The 18855-nt window shown below is 35.0% G+C and overlaps 1 long non-coding RNA gene across 3 annotated transcripts; it reads left to right on the top strand.

The window, feature by feature from the left end:
• Nucleotides 1–4333: 4333 nt before the first annotated feature.
• LOC130013530 (uncharacterized) lies at nucleotides 4334–8541 on the top strand. 3 transcript variants are annotated; one of them, XR_008788705.1, is made up of 6 exons: nucleotides 4334–4465; nucleotides 5319–5421; nucleotides 6150–6340; nucleotides 6621–6755; nucleotides 6935–7093; nucleotides 8326–8541. It is a non-coding gene; the product is annotated as an uncharacterized LOC130013530 (long non-coding RNA). The 3 variants fall into 3 exon arrangements; XR_008788706.1 differs by lacking the exon at nucleotides 4334–4465 and adding an exon at nucleotides 4919–5053; XR_008788704.1 differs by lacking the exon at nucleotides 4334–4465 and having other exon boundaries at nucleotides 4922–5421.
• The last annotated feature ends 10314 nt before the right edge of the window (nucleotides 8542–18855 follow it).

The following is an 18855-nucleotide window of genomic DNA, read 5'->3' as shown; positions in this document are numbered from 1 at the left end:
GATGAGAATAGAGAAGTATGTGGTGTCATGAGGAGACCTTTACTTAAAGGACAATATTGGTGTCAGTCATGATTACATATGTGATAGAACTGGTTAAATACATTCCAAATATACTTTTCACACAGAGATCATTGCTACGGGAGATGTGTAACAAGCACGTGAAGAAACTGGAAGTGACGCCAAACATGACAAACACGAGTTATCCTTCTATGTATCTGACTGATGCGATAACAGACAAATGATCGAATTTCATTTCACTGATAATTCTGTTGAAGTTGAAAAGTTATTATATGGGACGGTAAGAGGGTATCTCACAATTCAAAAATAGAATTGGCTGTCACTAGCTAGTAGATAAGGGAAAACGAGAAAAATAGAAAAATCCCGTGCATTCCCCCGTTTTATTCATTCTGTTCTTAATAAAAACATGGTAATGCACGGACTTTTTCTAATTTGTTCGTTATCTTTTATATAATTTTCACACAGAGATCATTGTTACGGGAGATGTGTAACAAGCACGTGAAGTAACTGGAAGTGACGCCAAACATGACAAACACGAGTTATCCTTCTATGTATCTGACTGATGTAACGAGCGATAACAGACAAATGATCGAATTTCATTTCACTGATAATTTTGTTGAAGTTGAAAAGTTATTATATGGGACGGTGAGAGGGTATCTCACAATTCAAAAATAGAATTGGCTGTCATTAGCTAGTAGATAAGGGAAAACGAGAAAAATAGAAAAATCCCGTGCATTCCCCCGTTTTTATTCATTCTGTTCTTAATAAAAACGTGGTAATGCACGGACGTTTTCTAATTTGTTCGATTTATTTTATAATTCTGGAAAAGAATGGATTTGACTCAATTTTAAAATATTTATTTTTTGTTTTTAATGTTAAATATTCTCCCCAAACACAATTAGATTTTAATTCTCTTTAGAAACTTATGTATAAAATAGAAAATAAAGTAACATATAAATCACTAAGAATTTGGTCGGAAATCATAAAGTATTTAATAGGCATTATTTAGAAACCAAATATAGATCAAATATACCCAAAATTACAAAAAAAACCCTTGACCTACATTAAGGTGACTTTCTCTTGCTTATGAAACGAAATAGGGTTTAATATCCTACTTTCCTGTGTTATTAGGGTGATTTTGCCCTACAACCCACTCTTATATCAAATATTTCAACTGTCAAGGGTTCTTTAAAGGGAACCCAAGGGGGGCGAATGGTTAACACGCGCACATTGGATCGGATGGTCTGTCATTGAGACAAATAATTCAATTGCCAAGGGTTCTTTAAAGTGAATGAAGTGGGGGTGGTTTCGATTCCAGGCTTGTACCCAATTATCTCTTGTCATGTCCTACACTACTGACATGTGGGAACTATGCCGGAAATTTCTCGACCAACGCCTTATACTCACTGAACCACTGTGGCTCCCCCTTGCTTATGACTTGTGATTGTATATAAATATTTTGTACATGTTATTCAATATTTGCTATTTTCACTGATATATTTTTTATTGCAATCTTGATGCTTTGCTCCTTTATGTACAAAATATTCATTTTATTTGTTGTTTTTCTTAATGAGGAATGGATTCTACATCTTTTTATTACTCCTGCAAAATAGTGCATTTTCTTTTGTTAGTTTTCTGTGTATGCTAGTTATTTCTAGATGCCTCACAAATCCCTTGTAATATGACTTTGTAGCACTTTTTAGTTTTTGAAAGTATTTAAGTTTAGTGGATTATTATTATTATTAGTGCTTGGTTTGGATGTTATTTAAATTTAGATATATTTGAATTATGTATTTTGGGGGGTATGGGGTAGGGATACTGTGTACATATCTTTATATTCTCAGTTCTTGTTTTAGGGCAAAGAAAAGTTTAAATAGCTATTTTATATTTTGTGATGGGGGGGGGGGTCATTATATAACATAACAGCTCTGTATAGAGTCAGACTAGTAATTCTTACCCAATTGACTGTAATGTTAAATCCATGTCATTTCTCAGACTGTAATATTTTTTTAAACATTCTAGGGATGTTAATCTTTATAACCACAAAGAGCCCAACATGTCACAATCGTCTAATAAAAATATTGAAGTGGGTTAACTAATTTGATTTTTTTGCAAGGCCTAGTCAAATAAATAAATGAACAGTGACGTCATTTTAGTACGCGATCACCCGAAATCATGTCTGTTTACTTCCTGATCCTTCCGTCATAAAATCAAGAATATTCAACAAATTCATGAATATTTAACAAACCCATGAATATTCAACAAACCCTGGCACAAAATGGAAATTCAAACACTCTTCTTCGATTTTTAGACCAACAAGTCAGCAACAACTCTCTTGTAGAAGGGTTGAACATGGAGGAAGAGAGAATTGCTATAAATAGAGGTATTACTTTTGTCCATCATGAGATAACGAGATAACTAGTCTTGGCCCTTTATACCATACTTAACTTTCATTACCAATAAAAGGCTACATTTAGTGAAAGTGATGATAAGAACAGACCGCTTTACTCTCATCGTGAGTATCCTCATTGAAACGGCACAGTTAATAAGAACAGACAGCTTTACGGATAAAGGCCCGGTCCCAGTGGCCGATGGACACAAAACGTATGCAAAAAGGACACAGCGGGCGACCATACTTAATTTCCATTACCAATAAAAGGCTAAATTTAGTGAAAGTGATGATAAGAACAGACCACTTTACTCTCATCGTGAGTATCCTCATTGAAACGGCACAGTTAATAAGAACAGACAGCTTTACGGATAAAGGCCCGGTCCCAGTGGCTGATGGACACAAAACGTATGCAAAAAGGACACAGCGGACGAGCAAACTTTCTGGGGTGGCTCCATCCGTTTTCATCCGCTCCAGAAATGGACAAAATTGACGAAAATTTGCGAAAACAGAACGGAAAAGAACGAACGTGGGAAGTATGTAGCGGGGGTGTTAAATGGATGTTCATCGGAAGCCTAGCGGATGGAAGTGGAAGACAGCTCCGAAGAGGTTAGGCAAACTCCAGACATCCTTCAGTATACCAGATACATCCCTGATACAAACGCTTTGTCCGTTTTGAAAACTTTATATACGAGATGCATACGCTTACATCCTTTCTATTCCGTGCTACTAACGATGTATAGACGTTCCATGTACCTTATTTTTCCTCACTCTTTCCGTTTTCAGCTGGAGCGGATGTCACAATTTTATCCGATTTTGAGAACCTTCAAATAGATTTATATCCCAAAGATATTGGCATGCATCGGATAGTAACATCATGTATTATGGCCCCAATTGTAAAAAAATTGTGTCGTTAGTTTGTGGACACTCTAGAGGTCACAATTTGTTTCCGATTTTGATGAAACTTAAAATGTATGTTTGTATCCAAAAGATTTTGGTTCCTTTTGTTCCTTTTGATATTGAAACATGTCGGACTGTAACACCCTGGATTATGATTGCTTATTGTATGCTTTACCAGCTGGTTTTCTGTCCATGTCTTGAACAATGTGGGCGTATCTTGCATGGCAACCATTTTTTCATAAAGTTTTTAAAGTGTTTACCAATATCTTTCTGTTTACAAACTACGTGGGATTGCCCATTGTGGAATAAGAAAGAGTCTTATCAAGTTTGTAAATAGTGGAATCGTGTAAATTTTGGATTGCTTAGTAGGGTTATCTGTACCTGAGAATGCGATATTGAAAAGGGCGTTTAGGGGGTTATGACAGGCTCCTGTCTATATTCTTGTTTGGTTGTCTAGTTATCCTTCATTATCTGTTATTTCGTTAAAGAGGGCATGGCTCTAATTTTTAGAACTTTTAAATAGACGAAAATGGGTCTAAACGCACATATTAATGTAATATAAAGTGATTTATATTCAATTTTTGAAATTTGTTATTGTAATATCTAATCAATATTGTTCGGTGAACTACGCAAATAGTCCAAATTAAACAGCGGTCTTTCACTCTTGATAAGTCCGTTTTCTTTATTATGATTTTATCGTTTGTGAATCAGCCATTACTAATTACTTCTGCATTGGACATAATTTTCTTTGTTCATTACAAATGGCACTCGTGTTCTGATTTTAACATGTTCATTATATCTTAAATATTCGACATAAGGAATCCATAATTTCAGGGCAAGATAACGACATCAATATTTTGATTGAAATATTGATTGAAATGGTCCAATGTTCAATTTTTTAATTCGATTTTAATAATTTCGTATTTTATGAAAATATTGAGCTACGTACAGGTTTAGCCCTTTTAATCGAGCATATTTCGGAGATGATTAATTTTGCCTCTATGAACAATGTGGTTTTTCTTTCATAAGCTCGTCTACGAATAACCAATGTAAAGGCTGAGGACAGACAATATGGTCGTGCTTATACATGTATTGCTTTAAATCAAGATGTACGAAAAGTTGTGTCTGGAGTTCCAAATTTTATCCAACCCAGAGGAAGTAAGTATTTAAGTTAAACACCCTTATTTTCAAATTTACAGTGAATATTTTGATTCCGATATTTATTTGTTTAAAGATAAATTCCCATTAAAATTTCCAATAAAATTATGTCAAATATGCTACATATGGAAAGTAGATGCACCCAATCTTACTAAAAAAAAATACTAGATTCTCAGATATAGATAAGGGGATCACAAGCTGTGAGAACATTAAGAGACTTAAACATACTGCAGACATTGCAATTAATTGGAGGAAAAAGTTGTTGGCAGAGGATAATCTAAGAATTTAGCATAGATATGATAAATATTCAGCTAATAACGACAAACTGTACAAGCTGAAAATAGATTCTCCCCAATCAAGTCATGTTACAAACAAAGCTGCTTAAATTTACAGCTTGGGGTGATTTTCTTCTCATTGAAATGTTTTAAAGGGCTTTAAAAAAAAGCTTTAGATATATGAATTAGTTTAAATATGTTTTAGTCCAAATATATCAAATCGCAGAGTTGTACGTGGGAAGAAGGCATCTTTAATTTGTGGAATTCTGCTTTTTGTGGAATTCTCCTTTTTGTGGAATTCAACATTTTTTGTGTGTGTTAACCTTTCCTCGGTGGACAAACATTTTATTTGAAGAAATCGTTTGCAAAAGAAGTCAACGATTGCCATATGTGATCTTGAGAAAAACAATCGCTGTTATTTGTTTGAAAATACTAAAGGATATTTAGTTTTGTGTTTTGCAAATAATATTGAGACAAACAAGAAAAAGATTTTATTTAGGCTGCTGGTTTGCTACAGAACATATTACAGATAATGTATTTGTTTATAACTGAAAAGTCGTTTGAATTTTATATTTTAGCTGTGGAGACTTTGCATACTGTAACCTATATGTGGGCGTCACCTGCTGATCATTACGGTCTTCGTGGGGAAGAGTTTAAACTAAAGTGTATTTTCTCTGGAAAGTAAGTGATTTTAAAAGAATACAAAAACCACAATACAGTCATTTTGAGAATAACATACTGTTAATTTTATTTACTATTGTCAGATGTGTAATGATAGTAAAGAGAATTTTGCCAGTACTACAGTATTTCTATCAATTCTTCCTTCGAAAAAAATGTATGCACATACCAATGTGTACACGGGTTTCAATTATTTTCATGTTTCTAGGAACTGGTCGCTAACCGCTACTTTCCTTGTTCTTGTTCTTCTTTGGGTGACGTTTTTTGAAAAAGCCTAAGACTCAGCCAATTCAAGTCCGATCGACATGAAAATTGGCAAACTTGTTCTTTGAACAATTTTCCATCGCTTTGGTGAATTAGATTTTTGGTGAGAGGGGTGCAATGACGAGCTTTGCGTCATGGTTTAGGGTTTGTGCGCCCCCTTTGAGTTTTTGCGCCTACTCGCAAATGGCAAAAAATCATGCGGTTTTCAACATTATAATCATAATCATAATGCTCAACCAGTGTCAATCATATACCGTGGGTCAGATATGCTACAAATCGACTCAAACATGTTCCACGCAGCCCACTATTGCCCGGTGACACTGGGAGGGACTGCCAACCCACCCTCTCGATATATAAATATTGTTTTTCGGGGCCCGGACGGGATCTTGTTCATGGGTCACAACGCCCTTACAACATGGTCAGTTTCTGGTCCATAGTACGATCGTACTTGTTTGAATTTATTTTAGCCCTACCCCTGATATACATTGGACAAGAACCAAAGGTGGAGCTATGCCAGAAGGAATTCAGATAACTAGTTTTGGCCAAGAATTGGTTTTTCCGAAGCTGTTGGATAGCGATGCTGGAGAATATGAATGTTTGGCTACCAATTCCATAAGTCCTCAAGCGGCACGTAATTTATTTTCTTTACGTGTTGAATGTAAGAAATTTTCTTATTTTTGATCTTGCAGGTCGCGTATGTCCTCTGTGAGTCTTTGAATGGGGATTGGGTAGCTTGTTGATCTCACTGCAGATCATACAGTCTGTTATTATTTATGCAACCCTAACTGTGTGTGTATGAGGTGTACATAGTCTTCTGGTTAACCTCGTAGGTGAACAAAGTAAATTTTTGAAATATAAATGTTTATCGGGTGTTTGTCCCAAAATAACTCGGTTGTCAGTCAATAATAATAACAAATATTATGGGTTTTATTTCTCAGCAAGACCATACTGGACAGATAATGGTCCAGACGATGTAGAAGTTGGCATTGGTGGTTCTGCAACTTTTGTATGTAAGGCTCAGGGTAATCCAGAGCCAGATACAAAATGGTTTATTAATGGTGTTCCTTTAGCAAGTAAGTAAACACATTATAGATATTTGTAGAACTGAACTGGCCTGGGGAGTTTCATTGATTGTCATTTCCAAGATTTTAATAATGTTTAAAGATGCATTATGCAAGAGCTAAATCTGCTGATTGCAAGGTTTTTTTCAACCTTCAAATGTTATATATAGAGATTTATTATATTTTTGCAGAGGTAACAGATCCCCGAGTAAAGAATGGTAGATTTAAAGTTTTAGGACCTGATACTGTGATGATGGTTAACCTGACGAGTGATGATGATATGGTTATCCAGTGTAATGTGACAAATAAGCACGGATATATCTGGGGTGATTCCTACCTAAATGTAGGGTGTTAGTATTTTTCCTTATTTTTTGTTGGTTACCATAGCCTGCTAAGTTGCTTATGTTAAAGAGATATTTTGGGCTCTCCGAAGTAACCAATTTATGATGGCTAAGTATCCTGATTCCTATACGGGCTATAGATTTTAATAGAGATAATAAACTGTTTTTAATTATATTATCCAGGCCGGGGTCCCATATAGACGTAATGCTACAGATGGAATAATGAACTGATAAAACTTATGGTTCCTCAGTGAATGAGGCGCGAGTTCACTAAAAAGTAGTAGAAAGTACCGGCCACCCATAATGGTGATGGCGGGAGTTTCCAGGCTGTTTCCCTTTATTAATGGTGCAGTACGAAATGCCTGGCAAGGAACAGTGTCTAGTCGTTCGGATTGTACAAAAAACGTTGTCCCGTGTACACGTTGGATTGGATACTACCATTTAAACATACGAGCTTTCAGAGGCTGCTGGGCCTCATAAATGCAAGAAACAAACTGTTTGATAACGCTCGAATCCGACAAGAATTGGAATAACTCCATTTATACAGTCTTTGTTTTTTATATGTTTTTTAAACAGAATATCAATTTTGGTCTTTGTGGCTCCTTTTACATGAATGCTCACTCCAAGCTTTTTGCATCATATCATCGTTTACCTTGTGCTTGGAAACGACAAGAGGATATACTTGTTGAAATGTTGCACTATTAAAGTTGCTAGTGATTGTTATCCATAAAGTCGTTGTTTCAATATGTTGTTATTGTGTTTATCAAATTTCCCCAAACAAGATACAATTGTAATTTCTCTAAAATTATCGGGGTTGTTCAGTTTCTCTTTTTTGAAAACCGGTACGATATTCCCAACGGCCGAAGATGACGGGTAATATCTAGAAACAAGAATGTTATTAAATATTTTAAGTAGATATGGTATAAGTTCAGTCTCAAAATATTTTAGAATCTCATTTTTAATGTTGGCACAAGCTGGTGCTTTATTTGAAGGTAACTGTTTAAACATGCATTATGCAAGAGCTAAATCTAGACTATTGATAATCGAGACTATGCTTTTATCGTGCTGACTTTAGTAATGATGATCGAGGCTAGGTCGAAAATTCAATCGCTAAAATTCAATCGACTGAAATTTTCACCAAATTCCCTTTAAATTGTCTAGTTTTTAACTATTATAGTGAGAACTGGCAGCTCTTTGTCTAATCTCCCATAATGTATCTTTACTATTTTCTCTTATTTCAGTCCCAGTAATCGGTTGATCCATTACGTCACTATTCACATAGTTATCTAAGAAGTTATCAACGACGACATTTGGGAAAAAACAAAACCCTGTTACATTAATACTGTCCGAATACATATTAATCTATTAACTATAACTAAGATGATTTTACCATTAGTCATCGCATACCGATTGATCTATTAACTAAAATGATATGATGTTAAACTGTTAAACTAGTACTCGTTGTTGTTGTTTATTAAAGATTTAACGTCCAATACATTAATATGATATTATGGACAGGTTGATTTAATTAAATTATTTACACATCAAAAGTCACCTCAAAATTGGTAAAAACACAGAATAAAAGAGTCCTTGCATATCACTTATAAAATCGCTGTCGTGAGAAGAGAGTGCTGGTCATCTTCACGTGGGGAAGGGATCACGTGTCTAGGTGGGTAAGACACTGGCTCGCTAGCCTGGAGGTCTGGTGTTCGATCTCTGCATTGGCTGAGAAAGTTCATCCAGATTTTCCGGCGTGGTTCCCCCTTGTCAGTGATGCAGGACGAAGGGCCTGACCAGGACAGCTGTCTAGTCCTTCGGATGAGACAAAAACCGAGGTCTCGTGTATACATTAGAATGCACGTAAAAGATCCCTTGGAAGTTGGAATTCGATGTAAGAGTAGGCGATAGTGCCGCTGCACGGGCAAAATTTCCCTCATAGTACACTGTATGGCGTATGCCCGTCTTCATTAGCCCAGCATAGGAGCAGAACAGTAGGACGTTAAACCCCATTTCATTTCATTTTTTCCGCTTGCTTTATGTAGAAAAGCGAAGGGCTCGCAGTAAAAACCATATAGCTGGCTGGACCTGTGGATTATTTACATATTAAAAACTGTTCGTCTAATCAGTACTCACTGAATATCGATTAATATACTGGCTACACTAGTACACGCCGAATACAGATTGATCTATTAACTAAGCTGAGATGATTTTAAACTGTTATAATAGTACTCACTGAATAGAGATTACTCTATTAACCAGATTGAGTTGATTTTAAACTGTTAAACTTGTACTTACTGGGTAAAAGATTAATCTATTAGCTAGACTGAGTTGATTTTAACCTGTTAAACTAGTACTCACAGATTAACCTATTAACTAGACTGAGTTGATTTTATACTGTTAAACTAGTACTCACTGAATACAGATTAATCTATTAACTAAACAGAGTTGATTTTAAACTGTTATACTAGTACTAACCGAATATACATATTGTAATTTACCAACCAAGTGCCAGTGCATGGTATATCATGGCTCAGATATACGTTGAATCAAATCTAGCATGTGCCACAGAACCAAATCTTCCATGGGCACTGCACCTCCACCTTCTTATGTGTCCTATGTTTAATCAACCTACCCACTTATTACTCCCCACCCCCCTCCCGGCACGCTTGGCACGCCAATGGGGGCATTGACCAGTTGAGAATAAGAACCCACGCTGGATTCTTTCTGATATAGATTCGCACAGTTATAGAATTTCTCTGTCCATTTCTTCGTTGGTTTATATGAAGTATTCTAAAAATATATATATATATAAAATAAATAAAAGATTCTACTCTCAGGTAAAAGTATATAGAAAAGTGAGGTTTTTAGAAAGAAAAAACTAATTTCATCTTAGCTAGCGCTTTCACCCACTACGGGGATCATAAGGCATTTCCAATATATATATATATATATATATATATATATATATATATATATATATTGGAAATGTATATATATATGAAATAAGAACTACGTGCTGCATTGTGTGATTGGGATGGGAAATGAGATGAGAATAGAGAAGTATGTGGTGTCATGAGGAGACCTTTACTTAAAGGACAATATTGGTGTCAGTCATGATTACATATGTGATAGAACTGGTTAAATACATTCCAAATATACTTTTCACACAGAGATCATTGCTACGGGAGATGTGTAACAAGCACGTGAAAAAACTGGAAGTGACGCCAAACATGACAAACACGAGTTATCCTTCTATGTATCTGACTGATGCGATAACAGACAAATGATCGAATTTCATTTCACTGATAATTCTGTTGAAGTTGAAAAGTTATTATATGGGACGGTAAGAGGGTATCTCACAATTCAAAAATAGAATTGGCTGTCACTAGCTAGTAGATAAGGGAAAACGAGAAAAATAGAAAAATCCCGTGCATTCCCCCGTTTTATTCATTCTGTTCTTAATAAAAACATGGTAATGCACGGACTTTTTCTAATTTGTTCGTTATCTTTTATATAATTTTCACACAGAGATCATTGTTACGGGAGATGTGTAACAAGCACGTGAAGTAACTGGAAGTGACGCCAAACATGACAAACACGAGTTATCCTTCTATGTATCTGACTGATGTAACGAGCGATAACAGACAAATGATCGAATTTCATTTCACTGATAATTCTGTTGAAGTTGAAAAGTTATTATATGGGACGGTGAGAGGGTATCTCACAATTCAAAAATAGAATTGGCTGTCATGAGCTAGTAGATAAGGGAAAACGAGAAAAATAGGAAAATACCGTGCATTCCCCCGTTTTTATTCATTCTGTTCTTAATAAAAACATGGTAATGCACGGACGTTTTCTAATTTGTTCGTTATCATTTATCTAATGACAGCCAATTCATTTTTTGAAATGTCAGATATCCTCTCACCGTCTCATGTATTTTTACAGTAAATAGCAGTAAAAAAATGGTGGACAATATTTTACTTTTCAAATAGATTTCAATAGATTTTAAAAGGTAATATCCATATGAATAGGCCCAAAAGTAATTAGACATTGCCAAGTAAATATGCACTGCCATGATGTAGAAGGGAATCTGGATTTAGAGACACAATACATGTATGAACCGGGTGAATAGTTGACCTATTTTGAGACTTCAGTCCCAAATCAAAAGACTTTTTTCTGACTTCTAACCCATTTGATTTGAGCATAATAATCTGCCTGGGTCTGTAACTGGACAAGACACAATAAATATTACGTAAAGTTGAAACAAAATAGAGACTCAGTCTCGATGTGACAAAATAAATTGTTTATTTAAAAATTGTGAACCATAGAAAGTATTCTTGTTGCCTACTTTTTATTTTTTAGGGCGGATTTCCCTGGGAAGAGTATTTGTTTCATGATAACAACAAGAGAACCCAAGCATCAATTTATTTTATAATTCTGGAAAAGAATGGATTTGACTCAATTTTAAAATATTTATTTTTTGTTTTTAATGTTAAATATTCTCCCCAAACACAATTAGATTTTAATTCTCTTTAGAAACTTATGTATAATATAGAAAATAAAGTAACATATAAATCACTAAGAATTTGGTCGGAAATCATAAAGTATTTAATAGGCATTATTTAGAAACCAAATATAGATCAAATATACCCAAAATTACAAAAAAAAACCTTGACCTACATTAAGGTGACTTTCTCTTGCTTATGAAACGAAATAGGGTTTAATATCCTACTTTCCTGTGTTATTAGGGTGATTTTGCCCTACAACCCACTCTTATATCAAATATTTCAACTGTCAAGGGTTCTTTAAAGGGAACCCAAGGGGGGCGAATGGTTAACACGCGCACATTGGATCGGATGGTCTGTCATTGAGACAAATAATTCAATTGCCAAGGGTTCTTTAAAGTGAATGAAGTGGGGGTGGTTTCGATTCCAGGCTTGTACCCAATTATCTCTTTCATGTCCTACACTACTGACATGTGGGAACTATGCCGGAAATTTCTCGACCAACGCCTTATACTCACTGAACCACTGTGGCTCCCCCTTGCTTATGACTTGTGATTGTATATAAATATTTTGTACATGTTATTCAATATTTGCTATTTTCACTGATATATTTTTTATTGCAATCTTGATGCTTTGCTCCTTTATGTACAAAATATTCATTTTATTTGTTGTTTTTCTTAATGAGGAATGGATTCTACATCTTTTTATTACTCCTGCAAAATAGTGCATTTTCTTTTGTTAGTTTTCTGTGTATGCTAGTTATTTCTAGATGCCTCACAAATCCCTTGTAATATGACTTTGTAGCACTTTTTAGTTTTTGAAAGTATTTAAGTTTAGTGGATTATTATTATTATTAGTGCTTGGTTTGGATGTTATTTAAATTTAGATATATTTGAATTATGTATTTTTGGGGGTATGGGGTAGGGATACTGTGTACATATCTTTATATTCTCAGTTCTTGTTTTAGGGCAAAGAAAAGTTTAAATAGCTATTTTATATTTTGTGATGGGGGGGGGGGGTCATTATATAACATAACAGCTCTGTATAGAGTCAGACTAGTAATTCTTACCCAATTGACTGTAATGTTAAATCCATGTCATTTCTCAGACTGTAATATTTTTTTAAACATTCTAGGGATGTTAATCTTTATAACCACAAAGAGCCCAACATGTCACAATCGTCTAATAAAAATATTGAAGTGGGTTAACTAATTTGATTTTTTTGCAAGGCCTAGTCAAATAAATAAATGAACAGTGACGTCATTTTAGTACGCGATCACCCGAAATCATGTCTGTTTACTTCCTGATCCTTCCGTCATAAAATCAAGAATATTCAACAAATTCATGAATATTTAACAAACCCATGAATATTCAACAAACCCTGGCACAAAATGGAAATTCAAACACTCTTCTTCGATTTTTAGACCAACAAGTCAGCAACAACTCTCTTGTAGAAGGGTTGAACATGGAGGAAGAGAGAATTGCTATAAATAGAGGTATTACTTTTGTCCATCATGAGATAACGAGATAACTAGTCTTGGCCCTTTATACCATACTTAACTTTCATTACCAATAAAAGGCTACATTTAGTGAAAGTGATGATAAGAACAGACCGCTTTACTCTCATCGTGAGTATCCTCATTGAAACGGCACAGTTAATAAGAACAGACAGCTTTACGGATAAAGGCCCGGTCCCAGTGGCCGATGGACACAAAACGTATGCAAAAAGGACACAGCGGGCGACCATACTTAATTTCCATTACCAATAAAAGGCTAAATTTAGTGAAAGTGATGATAAGAACAGACCACTTTACTCTCATCGTGAGTATCCTCATTGAAACGGCACAGTTAATAAGAACAGACAGCTTTACGGATAAAGGCCCGGTCCCAGTGGCTGATGGACACAAAACGTATGCAAAAAGGACACAGCGGACGAGCAAACTTTCTGGGGTGGCTCCATCCGTTTTCATCCGCTCCAGAAATGGACAAAATTGACGAAAATTTGCGAAAACAGAACGGAAAAGAACGAACGTGGGAAGTATGTAGCGGGGGTGTTAAATGGATGTTCATCGGAAGCCTAGCGGATGGAAGTGGAAGACAGCTCCGAAGAGGTTAGGCAAACTCCAGACATCCTTCAGTATACCAGATACATCCCAGATACAAACGCTTTGTCCGTTTTGAAAACTTTATATACGAGATGCATACGCTTACATCCTTTCTATTCCGTGCTACTAACGATGTATAGACGTTCCATGTACCTTATTTTTCCTCACTCTTTCCGTTTTCAGCTGGAGCGGATGTGAGTTGCGAGGATGCCCAGAGGATGCAGAGAGGATACAGTGGACGTTTAAAGGATGATAACGGACATGGAACGTTTGGTGCTCGTATATGTCGCGCATTTACATCGTACACGACAGAAAGTTCATCCGTTATAAAAGTTTTGTGCAACTCAAAACTTTTTGTGCGGATGAAATCAAAGTGAACGGATGCTTGATGGATAGAGCGTATGAAACACGTACATTTGCTCTCATCGTGAGAACATCCTCATTGAAACGTTGCTGTTAATAAACCCTTTGAATGTTCTCCATAAAGCTGTCTGTTATTATATTTAGAGACCATTCACTAAATGCCCTTTTAAGATTGAAAAAGGAATATTATGTTGAAAATGTGAGTCAGATTACTTCATGAAATAAAATGGTGTTTAGCGTTCTAATGTTCTATTCCGACTGGGCTAATGAAGACCGACGATATAGAGGCTACAGTGTTGAACAGATTTATTTCAAATTTAGGGTGTAACATTGCGGTCATCAGAGAGCGACCCCTTTCAATATTCCGTTCTGAAGTTATCCCCCTTTTCAGAAAAACCTTGCAAACGCCATAGAGGTTACAGTTTTTCATTTTAAAAAAAATCATATTAAATTTGGCACATTGGGACAAAAAGAGGATTAGTTCTATTGATTTTCGCAGTTCTCCGTCCATCTATTGTAAAATGTTGGCGCGTCTTGTATGGCAACCGCTTATATTTTTTTACAGACCTGAATTTAATCAACTTTAAATCGGAAACCCGAAGACTAGATACCAGTGTATGGAATAGGCATACTCAGATAGAGAGGGGCATAGATTCACGACCAAACTAGGTCATTTCTGGACTCAATTTTATTTCAATAATGCACTTGCACGCAGGGGTCTTTTAGCAGTGGAGGAAACAGAGGACCTGGAGAAAACCGATGAGGTTGGACAGGCGATTGCACTCCTTGTACGCATTAGACCACATAGCTTCCCAAACTACAACATAAACACATACAGAAGATACACATAGTCTTTATTAGGCTTAAAGATACATTGTGTAAGATTTAGATAAAGAGCTAATCGTTCTTGCTATAATAGCTCAAAATGAAAATATTGAAAATTTCATTTAAAGTAGCTAAGTCTCTAACTCAATATCATCAAAAATCTTCGACATTGAAAACACGAATTATTTGTCAATTCAAATCAACACTGGTCTTGTGCTCTTACGGGGGAAATATGGGCTTCTGATATCCAATATTCAAGACAAAATAAACATTTTACCATTGGTAAGGGACTCAAAGAACAGCCTCGTTTTCCCATTTTTAAATTACATTTTGATGTATTATGCGGTGACTAGATAAAACCTGACTTTTATTTTATAAAAATAATGTGTAGGTGAAATTTATCTTTCGTTATCAAGCACAGCACATGGGTCATCTCTATCGTACTTGAATTGGCTCTTTTCGAAAGGCGTCGCACCCACGAAGAAAAACATCAAGATGGTTATATAACACTAAGTCCAAACCAGTTCTTCTAGGTCTTGGTAAATAAATAACCACTTGTATCACATGAAAACTGTTTAGTTTAAGATTTCTAATAGCACAACCAAGTACTTTTCGTTTTTAAATTAGTCTTTTCCCCGAACAGAAAAAATAACACAAATATAACAGGCGTTCCTGGTGATTGGTGGGGCTTACGTTTATACAGGAGTTCAGACCAAACATGAAAAATAATAATCTTAATAAAATGTTTATTGAAGTTTGTGAACAGTTATTTTATAACAGACATATTATAATCCATACAACGATATAATTATAACCACCACAAATAACATATAATAAAAGTGGTTTAAATTTAAAAAAGAGAAGTTAATTGATGTTTGTGACGAGTTATATAATCAACACAACGACATAATTATAACCACCACAAATCAAATAACATATAATAAAAGTGGTTTAAATTTTAAAAAGAGAAGTTAATTGATGTTTGTGACGAGTTATATAATCAACACAACGATATAATTATAACCACCACAAATAATATATAAGAAAAATGGTTTAAATTTTAAAAAGAGAAGTTAATTGATGTTTGTGAAGAGTAATATAATCCATATTTTACCGACATTTCGCTTAATAGTTTGGATGCAGCTATGGCGGGTGTGGCGCCAGGCAGGGTAAGCGTACTCTTCCGGACACCTGTTACCACTGTTTGTCGTGTATTTTGTACACGAAGAGCAGTCCATTTGCCGATTACACTATTTTGCTTGAATACACTATTTTGCCTATAACGTTTTTTAGGACTTGGATTGGTTTGGATTGTTCGTACTTGGTTTTATTTTATAATTATAACCACGACAAAAAATATATAATAAAGGTGGTTTAACTTTTAAAAAGGGGAGGTAATTGATGTTTGTGAGGAGTAATATAATCCATACAACGATACGTAACAGTTTTCATAACCACGACTAACAGCTTTCAAATCATATGTCATAAAAGTTTTAGTTAAAAGCTAATTGATGATTGTGAAGTTATTTGACCCATATTAATTATTATATCCAGACATCGAATACATAACTGTCACTCTCTCTCTCTCTCTTCTTTGCTTTCCTTGGGCCCGTAGACTTGTTGCAAGCAGACACCATACAGACCTAAACATAGCACTAATGAAGTCTTCTAAACCATTTAACATTTTAAATAAATAAAGATTTATTGTTGATATCAATAAACATGTATATTACAAGAATGTAATCTAATTCCAGTGAGAATAATTGATCTATGATCATATTCGAACTTTCACGGCTTTTCTGACATGACAACTTAAACTAGAATATTTTAAGAATTTTGCCCTTTCACTGGTTGAGTGGTTGGCCAATGAGAATAATTGTTCCGGGGTCATATTTAAACTTTCACGTCTTCTTTTCTGAGGTATTATGCATGACAACTAAAATTAGTTGGGCAACAACTCAACCAATGAAAGTGCTGAATCCTTAGTTTAAATTTTCATAAATAAGGCCCCTGGATTGGAACATATTACATTCAGTGCCCCTACCGCCCGATTATGGCGGCCCCAAACTTGATCAATACAAGACAAATACACAATACACAATTACTAATCACTTTACCGGAACATACATTGATGGATTGATGTGGTGGCAATTCAACAGTATGATAAATACGGCATCGATTAACATTTGTATCTGAGCATACTTATCAGTACACACACGGAAACATTACCAGAAATCCCAGTTTTCCCAAGGCCTAGTTCTGCAGACGATATATATATTTCATTAAATTGCCTAACTGTAAAAGCAGCTGTTTGATTGCGAATTGCCATTCGTAATGTAGTAGCTTAGTTATATTATAGAATGTAGTATTGAATGATCCAAGAGTAATATGCATTTGACTGAACGTAACTACCGCTTGCTTAGACAATAATCCAGCAAACTTGTCCATATTAATATCTTGGTCAATCAAGATTTTATTCTTTACGAGACACTTGTTATCAGTAAGTTGAATGTTTCCTCGACATTCCTGAAGGGTACAATTAGTAATGTCTACACCAAATACATCGTTTAGAGGTGATTTACATTCAGCACTTGTCCAAAACATCATATTTCGTGTGCCTTAAGTTTTTACGCTTACCATACCTATATCCCCAGTCTCAAATAATAATGCCATATGCGGTAACTCCTTATTGCCATCAAAATCCATTTCATTCCATTGACAGACATCTGGATATGAATTTTTATTACATTCAGCACAGAAGTGATTTTTAAGACAATATTTACGCTCAATGCCATATTTAAAATAGGAACTATGAGAACTAGAACATTTGTCTTCTAAAGTAGTTACATCCCCACAGTGGTCAATTATTTTATTGCAACAATACGTTAAATCAATTCCTGATTGAGGAAGTGGATTAACGAAGAACTCGCGGCTCTTAATTAGTTTTTCAAAATCTCCAGTAATTAAATCAAGATTGATTTTGTGAGGAATAATTTGGAGTTTCCAATAAGTGGTACGATTGGAATTAAAGCCATTACAGATGAGACAGTGAAGGTTGATGAAATGTAGGTTAGTGTTGCTTAATGTAACAGGTTTCATATTAGTGGGATTACATAATCTTTTAGATTCTTCAGAGGCTTCAATTCGACAACCGCTCATTACCTGAAAAATGACATTACAAAACTATTCAGCTTAGTATATTATTGATTGAGGGGCGTGTCTAGTGGTATTTTGTTTTATTTTTTATCTGAAAAGGGATTGACGAACAAGAATATAAAGTTTGAGCTCTGGTGTTAGAATTGTCCTTGTATCCTTCTGCTGATTTAAAAAATACTAGTAGACAGTTTTAAAAATATTAAGGGAGTTCTCCGTATTAATATCGCGATATTTTATAAAATGTTGGACGTACTCTCTGGGTATTCTCTTCACACATCCTGTAGAAAATATTGAACATTTTAGGCAGAAATATAGTATTTACAAACAAATGAAATGGGGTTAAACGTCCTACTGTTCTGCTCCTGCCAAATGGAAATTTTGGTTTCACGCTAATGTATACACAGGACCTCAGTTTTTCGTCCCATCCGTCCTGCGCCACTGACATGAGGAAACCACGTCGAAAAATCCGGATGAACTTTCTCGACCCATGCAGGGATCGAACACGTGACCTCCAGGCTAGCGAGCCAGTGTTTTTTTTTCTTTTATTTGATACATAATGTACATTTAAAATAATTAAATCATTAAAATATCACAGACAAAGCTAGTAAATTTGGTGTAAATCCCAAGAACCATTTAAAATAAATCAAATACGTTTCCATCACTAAGTTTAATAAATGTGCACGGAATGACAAATTTGAAAATAAAATCATCCAACGGATAGTGATTTTGTGATTCTAGTATACTTTGTTTAAAGAAGAAGAAGAAGAAATTTTTATTATAGTGACATATGTTATGTTATATACAATATAACTTATGAC

Source organism: Patella vulgata, chromosome 7 (genome assembly GCF_932274485.2).
Source record: "Patella vulgata chromosome 7, xgPatVulg1.2, whole genome shotgun sequence".
Classification (NCBI taxonomy): domain Eukaryota; kingdom Metazoa; phylum Mollusca; class Gastropoda; family Patellidae; genus Patella; species Patella vulgata.
The sequence above is the reverse complement of the archived record's forward strand: the minus strand, read 5'-3'. Positions and strand labels throughout refer to the sequence as shown.